General features: G+C 44.1%; 1 protein-coding gene across 2 annotated transcripts in view; it reads right to left on the reverse strand.

The window, feature by feature from the left end:
- The window catches only part of LOC136436319 (uncharacterized), a 39,606-nt gene that overhangs the window by 16,244 nt on the left and 5,396 nt on the right, over window positions 1-17,966 (reverse strand). Inside the window, exon 1 of one of the 2 annotated variants that reach the window (XM_066430182.1) lies at window positions 10,627-11,025. The exons of the other annotated variant lie outside the window; for it this stretch is intronic. The gene's annotated coding sequence lies outside the window, so the exon portion shown is untranslated. Of the gene's footprint in view, window positions 1-10,626; window positions 11,026-17,966 lie in introns of those variants that run through there. 2 annotated transcript variants of the gene reach the window in all.

Here is a 17,966-nt window from a genome sequence, read left to right on the forward strand (position 1 = left end):
GTCTTCGATTCTGTTAGGCTATGCCTGGTCATGACGTGCGCTACTTTCTTTTCGCAGTACTCTTCCACTTTGTTAGAGATAAAGTGCGCTAAACTTTGCGTTTTATATATGCGCCAAAAGGTCTTACAATGACGCACTACCTTCCTCAACACACCAGGCCTTAACTTGGAACCAACAGTACAAAAGAAAGAGAAGAAGACCTGAAGCAACTGAAAAGGAACAAAGATAAGGGGATGAGAAATATAAGTGGGTCCAGTGGACAGATGTTATCTGTGGAATATGCTCCGATGGGCCCTCACTGGCCTCATTTACTTTCCTGTACATTTTTCCTCATCAATTCCAAAACCCTTTATCGTCATCATCATCATCAAAAGTCTGATTTGATTACTAGTATATTTACATCCTTGCTCATTTCCTCCTCCTTATGAACCACATTCATCAAATGCGTAACGCCAATGTAGTGCAGTTTCTGCTCCTCAACATTCAACACAAGATTCTTCAAGCCTTTGCTTGTACATCAAGGCTTGGCTTGCGAGTTTCAAGGTTTGCACTGATCTGTAATTACTGAAATCAACGAATTTCGTCTTGGCCAATTCTGGAACCACTTGCACCAGATTACAAGACAAGAGGTTACTCGATCTAATCTTTGGACGTAGGCAGACGTCCGTTGGCACGGCAACGAAGTGACGTGACGCCAGAAGTAATAAGCTTGCAGGTGTGAAATGCGTCAATACCGACGTGTTGGTCTGAAAAACAAAACGCTATCAGAAGCGATCTGCTCTGCAGCCCACGGAGTGATTTCACTGGATTGCAGAAAAGATCGTCATGTTAATGAGCGAGGGTAATTTGCTTTAGGTATAATGATTTGGGCGTATTCAGTTTCAGAGGGCCTAGAAAAAATGATATTGTGTTTCCGATTAGTTTTCCTAAAAACATTAGGGTTAGTAGGTCAGAGATTCTCTCTTATTCAAAAAATATTTCTGCCAAAGTGTTAAAAAACACTGTTTGATATTGTAAAACTGTGCATGAGGGCACATGTGTTTTCAACGCGGGGAAACAGATCAAAGCCTTATCCTGCCCGCGGCATGAAAAGGATACGTAAGTAAAATAATATCTAACCATATTCATTAGTAACGACCATATGGACATTGAGAGGAACCAGTATTCTTTGACATCAACAAAGGCAAATATTCGATAGTTGAAAGTGAACTTTGGCTGATCTGAACGGGTTTATTCTCTCTCCCGAGGCTGTGCTACCACGACTGTAGATTCAGCACCAAGGACAGCTCCACAGGGGTCACACGCATGAGAGCACGAGAGCACACGGAACAGCCTCTGAAGCTGATTCGGAGGCACCCATGGGGAAAAGTACAGATCCGGCGGGTCAGATGGGTCGGTTTGCTGACGTACACTACACAGCAGCACAATTAAGTTGAATTTCATGACAGGATCAAGATTTTACATTTCGTTTACTACGTGGTGACTTGAATTTGCTCTAAATGCCCTTCATGAGCATTTGTACGGGCTGCAGGTCGAAGAAAACGAAATGTCTTTCATCCTTGTACCTGCGAGCGCTAATGGTAATACAAAGAGGTGCTCAATTGCCTCAGTATACTCTCTTACTTTGCTAACTAGTAGTGCCGAATGTACTATATTTCATTGCACATTGCCGTAACTTTTAAACTTGTCGAGGGACCATGGCATCCTCCGAAGTCGTGACAAATAAAACCATTATTCCATATCACGGATAAATCCTTCTGTGAAAATCTTTATTTATGAAACTCACAGGACGCCTGGCCTTGTCGCAAGAGAATGCCTAATGGGAAATCTAAAGCGTTGTGTGCACTAAACATGCCTGTCTGTAGATGAAGCGCACTCAGTCTGAGTGAGGGAGCGTCAACTTTTGAGTAAGTGTCCGCGGGGACGCCAAACGACGTGCCGCGATTATTAGGAGTTACCGTCAAGAGGAGAAGTTCTGACGTTGTTACAAGGCCATATCTTAGCGCGTAGGATAGCGCCTAGCTATGTAGTGCTCGGTCTTGGCTGCAATGAGTGTTAGCAATGCTTTTAATGCTGGAATATTACAGAGATAGCGAGTGCTCGCTGGAGACAGCGCTGTACAACTCAAGTTTTCAGTCTTTACTAGTGGGCGGAATTGCGTTCGATATACTCCAGGGAGAAACTTTTAAAAGAGGAAAGAGACCGATGAGTGTGATGCCTACGAGAGGTGGGCGTCTTTCGAAATGATGAACGTTAAAACAGGCTTGTTATCCGGATGTGAGGAAATCGGACATTAGAGAGAAGTGTATCCTACAAAGCGTTGAGTGTATCACAGTGGAAATTTAATGGTACAGGGGCCGCGGCGTGTTTCACTTGTCAATAGCAACTTGAACGCGGTATTATAAAAGTAGTAATTGCTGCCAACGCCCTTCGACTGACTTTGGAAGAGCATGAATTTTCAAAATCGTCTGAGATTCGAATTAATTTTCGCCTGAAAATTTACAGCCACATAGGACGGGGCTCACTTTTAGACAGGTTAACCGAAGAGGCTCGGTGGGCGTCACTCCACCACTAGCTAGGGAAGGTAGTGTAAAGTGCCTTTCCCAAGGGTAAAACGTCGGGGCATGGTGAGCATCGAACTCGGTACCTGTTGGTTCTGTGTCCAACGCTCTAACGCCCCCCTCTCAATGGACCCACGGCACGCTGGCGGCGTCACTGCGTCCTAAACTGGATTTGTGTTACTCTTGACTTCATAATGGGAATATCATTCAAAATCATTCAAAACATACAAGTATGATCAAAAAGACAAGAAAACTCACAAAGCTTAAAAAGATTTGGTTTTGTCAATGAAATTCGTTGAGTGCTTTGTCAACTCGATCGGCCGCAGCAGTGCCGAGGGTCCAGTGAGGGGGGGGGGGGGCTTAACCGTTGCGTCACACTAACGCCGGCTTAAGGACTGTTCGATCACCCGAGTTTGCTTACACCGTACCACAAGACTAATGTAATGTAAAGTATAGCACAGCTCTAACGTAAAGTACTGTATCAGGGTCGGTTCCAGACTGCAGTCGTCCGTTCATCGTGCCTTACGGGTTTGCAGCAGACGGCTTTATTTTATAGGCATCGTGTTAGCTTGCGCACTTACAGCCAATTTGGACCATTGCACATCGCTCAAGCAGATATGGCGACGAATCCTCCATTTACAAAGTCGAATGTGAGCCTGTCTCACCACATATCAGTACAAAACACTTGGCGATGGAGGCTTTGCTTGAGGCATATCTGGTACAAGGCAGTATTTTCAGTCGTTTTTCAATATCTGTGCCAAACATTTGGTCCTGGATGTATTCCCTACTGCATTATCGGTACAAAAGAGTATCCCTAGCCGAATTACAATGAAAAACAGTAGCGTTATCGCAGTCTAGTTTGAGGCAATTGGCTGACGACGTTCGATTAAATTTCGTGCTTTGCTGAAGAAATAGTAGCTGCCACCAAATAGTTTTGAGGTACAACAGCAATAAAACAGAAGGGTTCCTAAAAAGCATTTAGAAAATTGCAACCATTGACAGAAACTAGTGCTGACGATATTCTATATTGATAAGTTGTCACTAACTTGCCAGACTGACTGCTTGGCAAAGATCCTATAGTAAACGCGTCGGAGGTGTGTCTGAGACTGTAGGCTCCAATTTCACCGTTTCCCCAAATCTAACCGGACAGCCTTCCCATCCTGTCAGTCTCCGGTTGTACCATCTTCCGCCTGACATTCTGTCACTCTACATCATTCAAATAACTACCAGGATTAAGAAAAAAACAAAGAAAGAATAAAAAAAGAAACTGACCGAAAACATCAAATCCTTTTTACGGAGTTAATGATACATACTTGATCGATATAAATGATCGATAAGTTACATACTTGCAGCTAACCTACGCCGATCTCGTCACAACCATCCGAATTCTTTCAAAACAATCCTCTTCCATAAAGAGAGCTACAGATATTCTTATTTACCAAGACCTGCCACAGATTGGAATTTATTACCGCACTCAGTAACACAGGAACAAAATCTGGAAAAGTTCAGAGGAGACGTCGCAAACCACATGAGGAAGCGCCAATCAATGCACTACTACCCCTGAACGCTTTACCACAACTAATGCTAGGGTCACATTTCCAAGCCGGGGCCCGACCGGGCTGTTTGAAAAACAAAGAATAAAAGCTGCATATCAAGCGCATACATAGCGTATGGTAAGGAATAATTTTTAAGAGTTTTGTGTGTCTTGTTGTCTCCTATATCATAGTTTTCGTTCCCGCAAGCTGCCAGGCCGGGCCTCGGGTTGGTAATGTGACCCTAGCATAAGGGGTGTTGTTCAGTACGTGAACAAGTACAAGAATGATGTATACTACTTTCTGCTTTGGTTCTCATGCTATATCCTTGTAACCCCACTAATTCTACCGTCCGTCCCCGAGCCCAGAGCCAATACTCTAGATTACGCTCGCTGCAGTGCCCAGAAGAGGTCCTGACCTATTGAGAAATCGACAAGCCAGGTTATAAATGACTATAAGCGCCAGGAAACGGGCACATATATTTTCCGCTTTTACCAGCTTCAATAAGTCCTGTAACGACAGCCGATAGAGTCCCGACACTGATTTATTGGTGATCTGTTCCGCAGACAACTCCTGATTTCTACACTACAAACGTAATGATGGGAAGATATAGTACCATTACGGGAGGAAATGCCTCTAATGGAAAGGGTTTTGCCTCAACCGTAGCCAGGATTTCTGTGCCTTTTATGTTGTAAAGTACTGTACATGGTTTCAATGCGGGTAACATAGAGCTAGTTTTATATCATGTACGGACACGATGCTACTGTAATCCCGCCCACCCGTTTTGTTGAGATACGGATTTCGCATGGATGTTGTCGGAATAATTCAGATAAAGCCGCTCACCACAGCGGAACTTCGCTCACTGATGGAAGACAGAACCGAATGGAGTAGAATAACCCATCGTCCCCGTGTTGACATCGTTAGAAGTCCCCGTTCAAGGTTCAAAGGCGCTCACATGGTCAGCTTACATTCATCGACGTCATGACGTCTTAAACTCTCAGTCCTCTGTTCCATAATCTGGGCTGGAATACGTAATGTCTTCTCTACATGCGTTCTGCTGCTGTCCTACACAATGTACATCACAAAGAGTATTTCTCTAGCTACGTTCTTTTGTTGTGGTCCTAACATCACAAATACCTGAAGAGTATATACTTGTCCGGGCAGAGGTTTCAAAGGGGCCTGTCGTGTCCTAACAAGTGACTGACAAGTCTGCGAGATCTAGATTACATTTTCGGTAACGTCAGTAATGTAACGTTGGGTAACATAAATTCGGGATTTTTCCGATAATGATTGACTGAAATCAATCTAGCAGAACAATAAACCATCCTTTTTTTCTATTATTCTGTCAGTATCATGTACTATCTTTGCACTAATCATATATATGGTAGATGTTGTCTCTAGTCGTGCTGACACCATAATATTTCAACTTGAAACTACCGTCCGCCGCACGCACAATGACGGTGCTGTCGGACAGGGGTGAACATTAATTCGGGAGAGAAGATTCGTCTTGAATATCTTACCGCTAATTACATTTTATACAGCAGCTATTCGTTCCATCCTTGCCTTGAGGAGAGTGCTATGGATATAGACGTGTCCAAGTAAAAAAATACACGAAAAAACGGCCGCACCGCACACATCAGGTCTACGGGAACAACCCGTGTGTTGAGTCGGTAGCTATAGAACGTCAAAGTCGACATCCACCGTCATGGCAACGTGTACATTATTCATGGAAAGTTAGCCGGATGCCGTAGCATTGATAATACTACTATGTCCATGTATTCCTTGTTGTGTTAGGAGCAAACTTTGAGGAAAATATCGTCCTCAGTCCACAACCACACGCAACATTTAGACAAAAAAGTGTTCCTCGCAAACGTTTGTCGTCTGCTTGACAACAGGATTCTGGGTAATGATATGGCGGCGGGAACATACACGTGCCGTAGGTTGTAGCAACAAAGAGGGGTTTTGATGATTGATCACACTTAGAGTCCAATTGCAGGTCAGCAATTTTAAGAAAATAAGTTGTCTTGTAAATGATTGTGTTTAGCAGGAAGCGGATGTGACATTTGTCTTATAAACCAGTCGACAACGATGTAGTGTTATTCTCCCACGAAGCCCTCAGACTGTTCCAATAAGGGACGGAGAGTTTTTGTCCTCGTCGCCTTCTAATGCATGCTTATTGAAGCTTTTCAGACAGTGTTCTGAATACGTTAGTCTGTCAAGTTTGCATTTCTAGCGGTATTACTGATGTTGCATCTAGCACATATCCCTAAATACCCCGTTTTCGAAAAATCCCGAATTTAAGTACCCCACGAATTTATGTTACCCAACGTTACGCCTGGTGTTCTCTCGATCGTCGCACGATGTTTAGAGTTCGGCTTATTTTCAAGCCCAGTTAAATGTGATGGGGTAGATTTACAGGCGAAAAGTACGCTCGACTCTCAGGTAATTTTAAGATCGGGCGAGCATATGGCGATCAACAAATACGGCCGAAGCTGGTCGACTGTGTGACAGGGGATTGATGACCCGTTTATCCCATTGTTGGGCGGAGGTTAGCCGTGGCGACTGTTACAGGGCTTACTTTTACTTGTCTTGTATATACCCTATTCTACGGGCTATATACAAGACCGCTAATAAAAATAAGCCCTGTAAAGCCCCCCCCCCCTCTCACTGGACCCGCGGCACGCTGGCGGCGTCGCTGCGGCCGATCGAATTAACAAAGCACTCAACGAATTTCATCGACAAAAAAACGAATCTTTTTAAGCTTTGTGTGCTTTGTTGTCTGTTTGGTCATACTTGTACGTTTTAAATGATATTCCCATTATAAAGGAAAGTGTAACGCAAATCCAGTTTAGGATGCAGCGACGCCGCCAGCATGCCGCGGGTCCAGTGAGCTCGAGAGGGGGGGCTTAACGGTCGTCACGGCTAGGCGGAGGTCACCATAGGTCGTGCGGTGTCCCGATGCCGTGGTTCAGGGACGGATCGATCACATCGGACCGCTAACCGTCATCGAGGACAACCGATAACGAGAAGATTTAGGTCCCCGGAACATAAAGAAAATGGGGCTATTCGTCTCAATGGTCCCTGCGGACGCCAAGGAAATGGTTATTTGCGATGTTTGAATGATTCCAAGACTAATAACAGTTATCCGCAGGTCACGACGGAAATCCTCTCGGGGTTCTCGCGATGTATTTTACATGGAGTCTCACGGAAGGGCTTCTCGCCAGGCACTTGCTTAGGTCTAGGGAAATAAATGTTGTGCTAACGATTAAGGTCTTCCAAACATAAGGGTCGGCAGATAGAGATTCATTCTCTTTTGTTCTAGATTTTCAACGAAATGATCCAGCAAAAAAATGAAATGGATCAGGACACAACATTTTGTACGATCGCAAACTAAAAATATTACTGGGATAGTTGTTCATGTGTCGTACAAAATTCAACTGTCTTGTTACCAAAAAGGTCATCTTAAATCTTAATATGTCACAACCTGCTATAAACTCCTACGACATAATCATCGCACGGCGACCAACGACGAATGTGATCACGTTGTTACTACAATTCTTGATATACATGTATGTATCCCTCATCCGTGGATGGTCTTGCAACATACCTTATATATATTCAATTCACTTTACCCGTGACTAATGTGACAATCTAAAGGATGAGACTTCATTATCCATCTCATTTATTTACTTATGAAAAGAAATTGTGTGGGTAAACTTGATAATAGAAATTATGGTGATACCTCTATTTTCATGTGCTCCTTTATTCATTTACTGCTGCAATTGGTCCTCTCTTTTTAGATATAACGTTATAATGATATAACACCCCAATATTACATTATATTTCTATTAGGAAAACCAAGTCATCCCCTTACAGATATATAATTAGATAGCACCACCAATATCGCATTGTGAAACCAATTTACAGTTCTTCCAAGATTCTATTCGATTCACGGTTGCAACTGCTAGCAACAGTTTATCTTGGTGCCCTATCTCCCTGGTGCGTATTTGGTTGACAGTTGTAAAAGGACGAATGTTATCCACTTCAAAAATCTGTCAACTCCTTAAAAGCGACACTAGGATGAATATCTCGATAATAACGGGCCGCTGCTAATTATAGTATATATCATCTGATGCACAAATTGAACAGTTCGTCATATATACAATCTACTAGTAATTGCAAGCTTTGTAGGAGCTTCTTATGCATATATATAGAAAACAATTTGACTGTAGTCTCTAGGTACTAGCTTTAGTAAATTTTATGTAGTTTTTATGTCCATGTTTTATGTCCAGGAAGATTGTCTACTTACAAATTTATGTATGTCAGCTAGTGGACTTAATAACGTATCCAAGTATCCACCCATATATCTGCACCCTTTGTACATAGACGACATTGGACAAAACGTCAATAAAACCACATCGTTCCGCCCTGTCATCTTTCCAATAAGCTCCAATCCCGGAGGTCAGGGAAGGCACTTAACCTTGACAACGGAGTCAAGGTCAGATCATCCCCGCGAGGACTACAGGACTAAAAGGCCGTCTGTCATCACGACCTGGAACGATCCACAGCTCCCGCTGTCAAGCCAAATTTCTGCCCCTGCCAAATATTTGCCCCAGCACTGCTTGGGGGGGGGGGGGGGGGTTCCAGTATACCTGAGGAGGAAGAAGTGCGTTATGCACTCGTGTGGCGTGATAATTTTCAAGCAGAGGTTTGAGTGGATTTTGGGAGGGCAGGGGTCGCGCTGTGGAAGATAAATCCTAGCACTAACCTAACCAAAGTGGACGTACCAACTAATAAGTATCTAATACCAGCTCAGAAAAGGACAAGAAATAGCCATGCCTTTAAGTATAAGACTTTTCAACCGAGGATTGATGTGTTTAAAAATTCGTATTTTCCTAGAACGATCGTAGAGTGGAACTCGTTACAACCAAGCACAGTGGAAGCATCCTCATTAGATAGCTTTAAACAATGTATGCAGTTAGATATGCGAAGGTTAGATGTGCCAGGTCGTTCGGTGTAATATAACCAGCTGCTGCCGCGCCGCGTGCCTGCGAAGCTGGTGTGTTACGCCTAATGGCGGTAATACCGCCTATATAGATACAGATACAGATAACCCTAATCGCTTACCCTAACCCTAACCCTAGCCTAAACCATAACCCTAACCACACGGAGCAATAATATGTCGGAGCAGAAATTCTGCTCCACACCTGAGCTGACAGTGACAGATGTGGTCACCTGCCGCCCCTACTGTGTACCTGGGCCGCTAATGAGGTCAAGGAGACCCCGCCGCGCCGATCTATGAAATATTCATCGACTTGGGTGGAAAATAGATCATGGACAAGTCACGTCGCCATGAAGACAACAATCAAAACTGAAGTAGCATCTTTGGAGTGGTTGTCCTTCATCTAGACTGTTATTTTATCAAAGTTGTGAAAATACAATCAAACCTATACAAAACGACCACCTGGCCGAAGTAGCCAATTTTTGGTGGTCCCTTAGATAATTTTCCTATAGACACAAGCATTAAGAATCCTATACATGTATATAGTAACCACCTGTCCACATAGACCAGATTTTATTGATCCCCTGAGTGGTCTTCTTGGACATTTTTCACTGTATACGGAATGAAGAATTGAAGCACCCAGACATCCATCTACAGAATGATATACATGTAGCAGCCTCATTCAATGCGCTCCTTTTGAATATTGGACCGTAGCTTAAGGATAAATCTGAACACAACAAATCATTCTACTGACTTGCTATCATCGCATGTCATTGCTGCATAAATCATGCACGGGCGTTCTAGCTGCCTGGCTTTGTTTAAACCAGTGTTGACTTCACACAAAATGAATTACTAAATCAAGCAATTGGATACATTTTCCAAGGAGTCAGACGTGTCAGATAGCATCCACTTTCTCTTATCAGTGACTGAGATTGCTTGATCTATTTTCCGCTATGCCATGCTCTACATCAGGGTGTTCCTGTATCGGCTTCACAGTTGAGCCTCCTGCTTCTAATTAGCTGGTTACTAAGAGACCCGATTCGAATCCGGGAAGGGTATCCTTGTTGGAGCTGCAACGTCTTTCGGAAGAGACGTAAAATGGGGTCCCGTGTTCGAGGAGGTGCCTCGAGCACGTTACAACAGCCTCATTACTCAGATGGGTACCTATTGGCTGTAATAATACTTATATTACAACCTGGTGAATACCTGGATGTGTATCGTTTATAGACGAGACATAGACTTCACTTCGGTACGATGTTCAGGCTTCGATGTAGCACGTTTTCTAACGCGTACAGCAACAGCAAAATTACCACCACCTGAGGGCCCTGGCACCGACGTCGTGCGATCGTCGTACGATTGCAAGCTTAAAACATTCTTGTGATAGTCGTGCTTGTATCGTGCAAAATTCAACTGCCTTGTTACGAAAAAAGCATACTAGTATCTCAAATCCTTGTCGACGGCTGGTTCTGTCACAGCCTACTTAGAGAATCGTACGACGACCTACGACAAATGCGTACTAAAGCCCGCCTACCTTCCTATAACGCACCGTGGCAGCTTCCCCTTTCCTCTCAGGCACGGCTGACGTTCTTCTGATGTTCTCCGGTACGTTTCCGCCCGCTAGTCTACCTCCCAGTGATCATGAAATGACAGGTTCCGTACACTGCTGGCATACATAAGCCAAGAGCATGAAAACAGGCGAGCCCTGGGGTAATAGCTACACTAATGCACCTCTTACTCCGGCACGGGGGAATCTCAGTATTCATGCCCCACCACTCCGCGTGACAAAGGAGGAGGGTAACATGACGCACACACTACAAGGTGAAGGTAAGGACATGACAAAGGACAGGCTCATACCACACGGCCGAGGGGCAAGGCCTAAGCCGAGTATGGGTAGAAAATGGTGAGGAGAGAGGGCAGAATGATGATGCGTGTTGTTGCTGTTCACCCTGTAGTGCTAGAGGCAAATAGGGCGGCAAGTTTCCTTGATGTTTTAGTAGCAGGGCATACTTTTACAGGGAGGTGTTATTACTGGCCCTTCCCATTTATCGCGCTTGAGGCACCTCCTCGAACACGGGACCCCATTTTACGGCCATTCCTACAAGTTGAGCTACAGGGACATCTCTGACAATGAGTGTTATATAGGGTTATTAACCTGCCCTGATGTGTATTAGGCATCATAAGGCATCGTCAGTTCCTATAACTACCGAATAAACCACCGAGTGAGCGAAGCGAACCAATGAGTGATGTGTTTCTTTAGATGTAAATTTTACTTTGCATCTCCCCTTACAGCTATACATATCATAGCAGTCTTGTATCTTGCAACTATGTATTCCGGAGGTTTACTCTGACTGTCGGCCGCCACCTCCAAAAATAGCTTGATAGATCGGAAAAAGTTTCTCATCGTCAAAGGGACAGCACATCTTCACCGCGTCTTTTGTCAATGGAAGCGTGGATGAAGACAAATTGAGAAGATATAGGGGACAAGTACTACTTTGATAGCTAAACATTCAATCATGCCGTATTCCCGATGGCGTCGAATTAGATCCGTAATACACATAGCAGGAACATCGATCCACAGACGGGCCTGCAAACTAGCTCTATATGATTTTGAGGAATCGGTGCAGGTTCGCAAGTCCATGAGCCCCCTTCAATGTGATAGGGGAGATATTCAGGCAAAAAAATTCGCTCAAAATACGCTCGACTCTCAGGCGGTTTTGATATTCGGTATAGATGATGCTTTACTCAGTGGAAGTAGGGTGCCGAGGTTTCGCGGGAACTTCGCTAGCCAGGTTGTGCAGGGCCTTAGCCATTGAGAAGAAAGTCATGAAAAGGATGGCAGAGGAGGTGGAGAAATCTAACTTTTGGCTATGGACCAGGAGAAGGGAAAAGGCCTGGGGGAAGAAGATGACATCATAAGTGCAAGAGTCCTAAGGAGCAGCAGTGAGGCAGGGTGGAGACGTCCTCCCTGTCGCCCCCCCCCCCCCCATCCCGAGGGCGTACCAGAGTACGAGGGACGAAACGTCCAGTGAAGGGGGCCTCTGGCTGATGATCACAGCTGACCCCAAGGTGCTGAAAAGCACGTCAAGTGGCACGAGCTACCTGGCAGGTGAGAATTATCTCATTCTGTAAGTTCCAATGCGGCGAACCTCAGGTGCTCAACAAATACGGCCGAAGCTCGTTTACTGCGCCATGGCTTAAGTGCGTAGGAGTTGGATTGAACTGAATCAATAACTGCTTTTTCTTCCTCACTCACAAAGGGTAATGCCCCCGACCAGAGGGCAATGCCCCCGACCTTACAAAAGACGATTTTGTAAGGCTCTACTGTATGCGATCCGTTTACGCGGGGTAACTATGGTAACCACATTGTCGTCAAAGTATCCCAACGTCCATGAGCCTCCATCGCCCAACATCCCCGGAGGCGGAGGGTGGGTGTTGGGTGTCAAGAGTTCTCAACAAAATGCGTCACATAGCTAAAAAAATAGCTCGCCCGACGTGTCTTCCTGTAGCCTGAATGCCAGAGTGTTTCCATGGCCTAAACAGGATTCTAGGGTCTACAATGCCCCAAATTCTACAACAGCCCGCCTACCAGAGTTAGACTCTTTAGAAACAATTTTCAATTACTGTACGTACCACAGTACGAACACGTACTGCACTTGACCTCGGACCTTTCGAACCTCCTTGACATTTTATCATTATTATTATCATTATTATCATTATTGTGCACGTTAGGAATTTATGTTTGTATATATGCGTAGTATTTCAACAGCGTTTTGTACTTCCTATGTGTCAGACGCCCGATATCAGCTATTGCTGCCTGGGATGTCTTGTATTGCATGTTGCAATTCAGTAAAAATAAAAAGTACCACAGGTGTCAGACGGTCAAAAAGACAGATTTCATTAATCCTTCGTTTAGCCGGCGCCACACTGTCGCTTGACTATCAGACCCTGACATGTAGAGATTGTGTAACACGGGCAAAACAATTGCGGAGCCGCTATTACTGCCTTGCGTAAGCATATCCTGTCACTCTGTTCAGAACCCATAAAACGGTAAGTAGTAGCGCTGTAAGACCCTATTTTGTGTATCTGTATCTGTATCTACATGTATATAGCCGGTACAACCGCCATTAGGCGTAACACATCAGCTTCGCAGGCACGCGGTGCGGTAGCAGCTGGTTATATTACACCGAACGGTCTGTTACACATAGTCCTTGCATATCTGACTGCAACCGTTCTTTAAAGCTACTTAGTGAAGATGCTCCTACAGTACTTGATGACAACGAGTTCCATTCTACTATGGTTCTCGGAAAATACGAATATTTGAACACATCAATCCTTGGATGATAACTCTGGTACTAATTAAAAGCATTACTATTTCTAGTCCTCTTCTCGAGCTGGCATTAGATACTTATCAGTCGGTACGTCCACAAGTTTATTAGTTATTTTGTACATCATGGAAAGTCTGGACACTGTGTAGTTTGGTGTAGTGTGGCACTATGTCTATGTACCGCATGAATAGATGTGTTTCTCAAAGTTGCGGACTGCCTAAAATGATACCTATCGACATCAGGACACAACTACATAAGGCGCTTAACAAGATAGAACCAAGTTACATATGAACTTTAAACCAGGGGAGAGGTATTAGGAGATTTTAATCTTCAAAGGTTATAAGATCAAATCTTTCTCGGAACTCCTATCCGCTTCTGGTGAAATCTAATCTTTTCCTCCGTTACATAAACGACCGAACATAACACATGAGAACGGATAGCGGTGCCTAGACGACTGCCTTATCTGAACCCTGTTCAGTCACAGTGCCGCCGGAATCCGCTGAAGTGCGTTCTTCCTTTCTCATTAAAGTTACCAAGCCCATTCCGACTTCTCTCTTCATTGAGCTAGTGAGAGTGCAGATAATTATTAAGCCATGTCTGTATTTGAAAGAAACTGTGTGAGCTTTTGTGTATATTTTGGGTCCTTAAAACATTTGTTGCACTTGACCCCTCTCTTCTGTGACAATGGTCACAGGGCTCGAAATTGACTTTTGGGAATAGTTGCACCTTACATGAAAATTTAGGAGCACAGAAAGAATTTGGGGTGTACAAAATAAAGTAAAGTAGAATGTCGGTAAAACTTGATGAAAAACCCTCTTAAGAACTTAGATCTACAGTTCTATTGCTAAATTCAAAATTCTATACAAGTATGACATGAAACAAAATGCAACAAAGTAGTTAAGCTTAACATCCAAAGGTTACAAGATCGAATCTTTCCTGGAACTGTTATCCGCTTCTGGTGAAATCTAATCACTTCATCCGTCACATAAACGACCGAATCCCTGACCCTTGACTGGTACGTCATTGAATGTAAAAACTGTAGTTCGAATCGAATTTCCTTGTCAGTGGGGTTTGGAAAGAAAAGTCACATAATCTGTGGCATTAAATGACAGACCAGAAAACATGTCACATGTCATGTCTCACAGGAAAGCTACAAAATAGCACGAACATGCAAGAATAGTTGACTTAATTAGTGAAATTGCACCAACAACGTGGCCGCCTCCGATTTCCCAATAAATACCAGTTTAGCTTTAAGAATAGACTTGAGGGAACATGTGCCACACTTTTCGTAAAGCTCAAAACAGTAGCTGAATACAACATCCAATCTTCAATACCATATATGGTAGTATCCCTCAAGTGCCCCACCGTCTCAAGCACAGACGTGTCCGGCTTTCTGGTCACTGTTTTCGGGCGAGTGAGGAGGCGATTACTTCACTCATTCTTTGGAGGCCGAGTGATAAGACCTACTCCAGAAAACGTACCTACCCTAGATCTTACCCTACAGGCACAACAACTGACGCAGAGGAACTGGGAGCATATATGGCTAATCGACCGGTGTGATGGTCACTGTCGTCTGGCCAGTGAAGAGGTGATTTCTTCACTCATTCTGTGGAGGCCGAGTGATAAGACCTACTCCAGAAAAAAATACCTACCCTAGATCCCTCTTTAGAGACGACGTGATTGACGCAGGTGACCTAGGGGAAGCTATGGCTGATTGACTGGTGTTTGTCTGTTTGTTTATTTTATTTATTTATTTATTCATTTCACCAGGGGAAATCATGTCGCCAGCTGGCGATTTTTAATGAGCCCCGGGGAGCTCTGTGATACATGGTAGTAGTAGTAGACTGTTTCAGAAACAACCATGAGACTTACAGACCTTCTGGCAGCCGCTGGGGAGGCTGAATCACGAGGCTGTTTACAACACCGAGTCGGTAAAAAAACCATACTTGCAACCCGCAATCGCCGTTAGCGACAAACCAAAATACTGTGATTGCACTATACAAATCTTAACAGTAGTACTTGATTAAAACACGACTTCCAAAACAGGACTACACATATCCATTATTAACGTGGTCTCATGGTCACCGGAAGGGCTGCGACTAAGTTAAAGCTGAAAAAGACGCGGTCACTGAATGGTCTAAATCAACATTGACATCTAAAACGCTGTTCTAAAAGGTAAAATACATGGACCGAAGGATGATGATGATCTTTAAAGAGTTTACATGTACAGCTGACATTCAAACAACAAAGTGGAACTTTTGAGCTATTATTACGATAGAGAAGTCAGGATCAGCTCAGGTGATTTGCCTGCACTCCAAAGCGATCCTTGATATCCCTGGGATGAAATACAAGAATAATGTTCAGAGCATCGACCAGCCCTTTTTCTAAAGAGGAGCTGAACTTCAATTAAACCTGAGCCTCCTAACTAGATTACTTTCTCCGAGCTGAAAAGACTCCACATAGCCCGGCTTTATCAACCAAAGGCAGAAAATACTCCACCAGGATTACGTTTCTCCGTCGACAAAGGCGTTTTCATGTTTAGATCTTTGTATCAAATCCCACAAGCCTGGTTGTCGTGACTCCTTCAGCTGGGATTGTAGGGTCTAACCACGGCTGCGTCACCGTGAGCTATTAGTCTGAGAGACCGGCGGCAATTTGCGTCTTTATCTTCTGAAAAACAGCTGTAGGAAGATGGCATGTACAATACGGACGGATCGTTTGGATTGAAAATACGTGCGACATTGAAATCCTCTGGATTCAGGGGTTCTATATCCACCTGCGTGGTTGACTTAGTCTCTATAGAGTTTGTTCCCAAAAGTATGCTTTACTTTTAATCGAATCACCCACGAGCGCATGAATGGCTAGAACTGCGGTGGCGTCTTGAACCGTCACGATGGAGATCTACTTTCCTGAGTAATGCTTGGGTCACATTTTCAAACCGGCGCCCGGCGGTTTGCGGGACGAAAATCATGATATAAAAGACAACAAAACACACAAAACGTTTTAGAAGACTAGTCATGACCTTGATATGTGGACATTTATTCATAAACGCTTTTAAACTAAAAATAGTTACTCAAGCAACTGGGCACAATTTTGAAACAGTCAACGGTTGAATCCCGAAGTTGACAAACTGACTGTTTCAAAATTTTATCAGGTTGCTTGAGTAATTGTTATTGGCTTATCTTATTGCCTGGATGTCTAACCTTCATCAACATAAACGCTTTTATTTTTCATTCCGTCAAACCCGGTTTGGGAAGGTGACCCTATCATAAGACGAATCCAGTGGTCCGGAACGAAACCGTCTCCGGGGTCCACATCAAATGATGGCATTTGGTCGCAGGAGACAGGCGTCGACATCAAACGCCCAAATTATGGTATTTTGGTCGCAACCAGTATAGATTGCCATCGCAGTCATGAATCAGGAACGCTCAGCTGTGGAACTGATCACCCTCCACCCCAGACCTACGTCATCGCTTCCCCTCATGTGTGTGACAGACCAAGGATTGGACAGACGGACGGAGAAATGCCAATAGGTCATATCAAGGTTAGATTCCGCAGACACATCCATCTCTATAGACCTGTTCTCCACATCCTGCAAAACAATGCTCGGGTCATATCTTCACATCGGCGCCCGGCCCGGCTGTTTGCGGGACGAAAATCATAACATGTAAAAACAGCAAAACACACAAAACGTTAAAAAAACTAACGTTAGTCATGAGCTTGCTTTGTGTAGATTTCTTGATAAACACTTTCTTAAATGTCCATTTCAATCATCCCGGTCGGGAAATCTTTGTAAAGGTGACCCTATCATAAAAGGAGTTCAGAGACAGTGGTCCGGCACGAAACCGTCTCAGGCATCCACATCAAATGATGGCATTTGGTCGCAGGAGACAGGCGTCGACATCAAACGCCCAAATTATGGTATTTTGGTCGCACCCAGTATAGAATGCCATCGGAGTCATGAATCAGGAATGCTCAGCTATGGAACTGATCACCCTCCACCCCAGACCTACGTCACCTCTTCTCCTCATGTGTGTGACAGACCAAGGATTGGACAGACGGACGGAGAAATACCAATAGGTCATATCAAGGTTAGATTCCGCAGACACATCCATCTCTATAGACCTGTTCTCCACATCCTGCAAAGCAATGCTCGGGTCACATCTTCACACCGGCGCCCGGCCCGGCTGTTTGCGGGACGAAAATCATAACATGTAAAAACAGCAAAACACACAAAACGTTTAAAAAAAAAAGTTAGTCATGAGCTTGCTTTGTGTAGATTTTTTTGATAAACGCTTTCTTAAATTTCCATTTCAATCATCCCGGTCGGGAAACCTTTGTAAAGGTGACCCTATCATAAAAGGAGTTCAGAGACAGTGGTCCTGCACGAAACCGTCTCAGGCGTCTACATCAAATGATGGTATTTGGTCGCAGGAGGCAGTTGTCGACATCAAACGTCCAAATGATGGTATTTTGGTCGCGGGTTCCGCCCAGTAGAATGCCATCGGAACCATGAATCAGGAACGCTCAGCTGTGGAACTGATCA

The sequence above is a fragment of the Branchiostoma lanceolatum genome, chromosome 6 (genome assembly GCF_035083965.1).
Source record: "Branchiostoma lanceolatum isolate klBraLanc5 chromosome 6, klBraLanc5.hap2, whole genome shotgun sequence".
In the NCBI taxonomy this organism is placed as follows: Eukaryota; Metazoa; Chordata; class Leptocardii; order Amphioxiformes; family Branchiostomatidae; genus Branchiostoma; species Branchiostoma lanceolatum.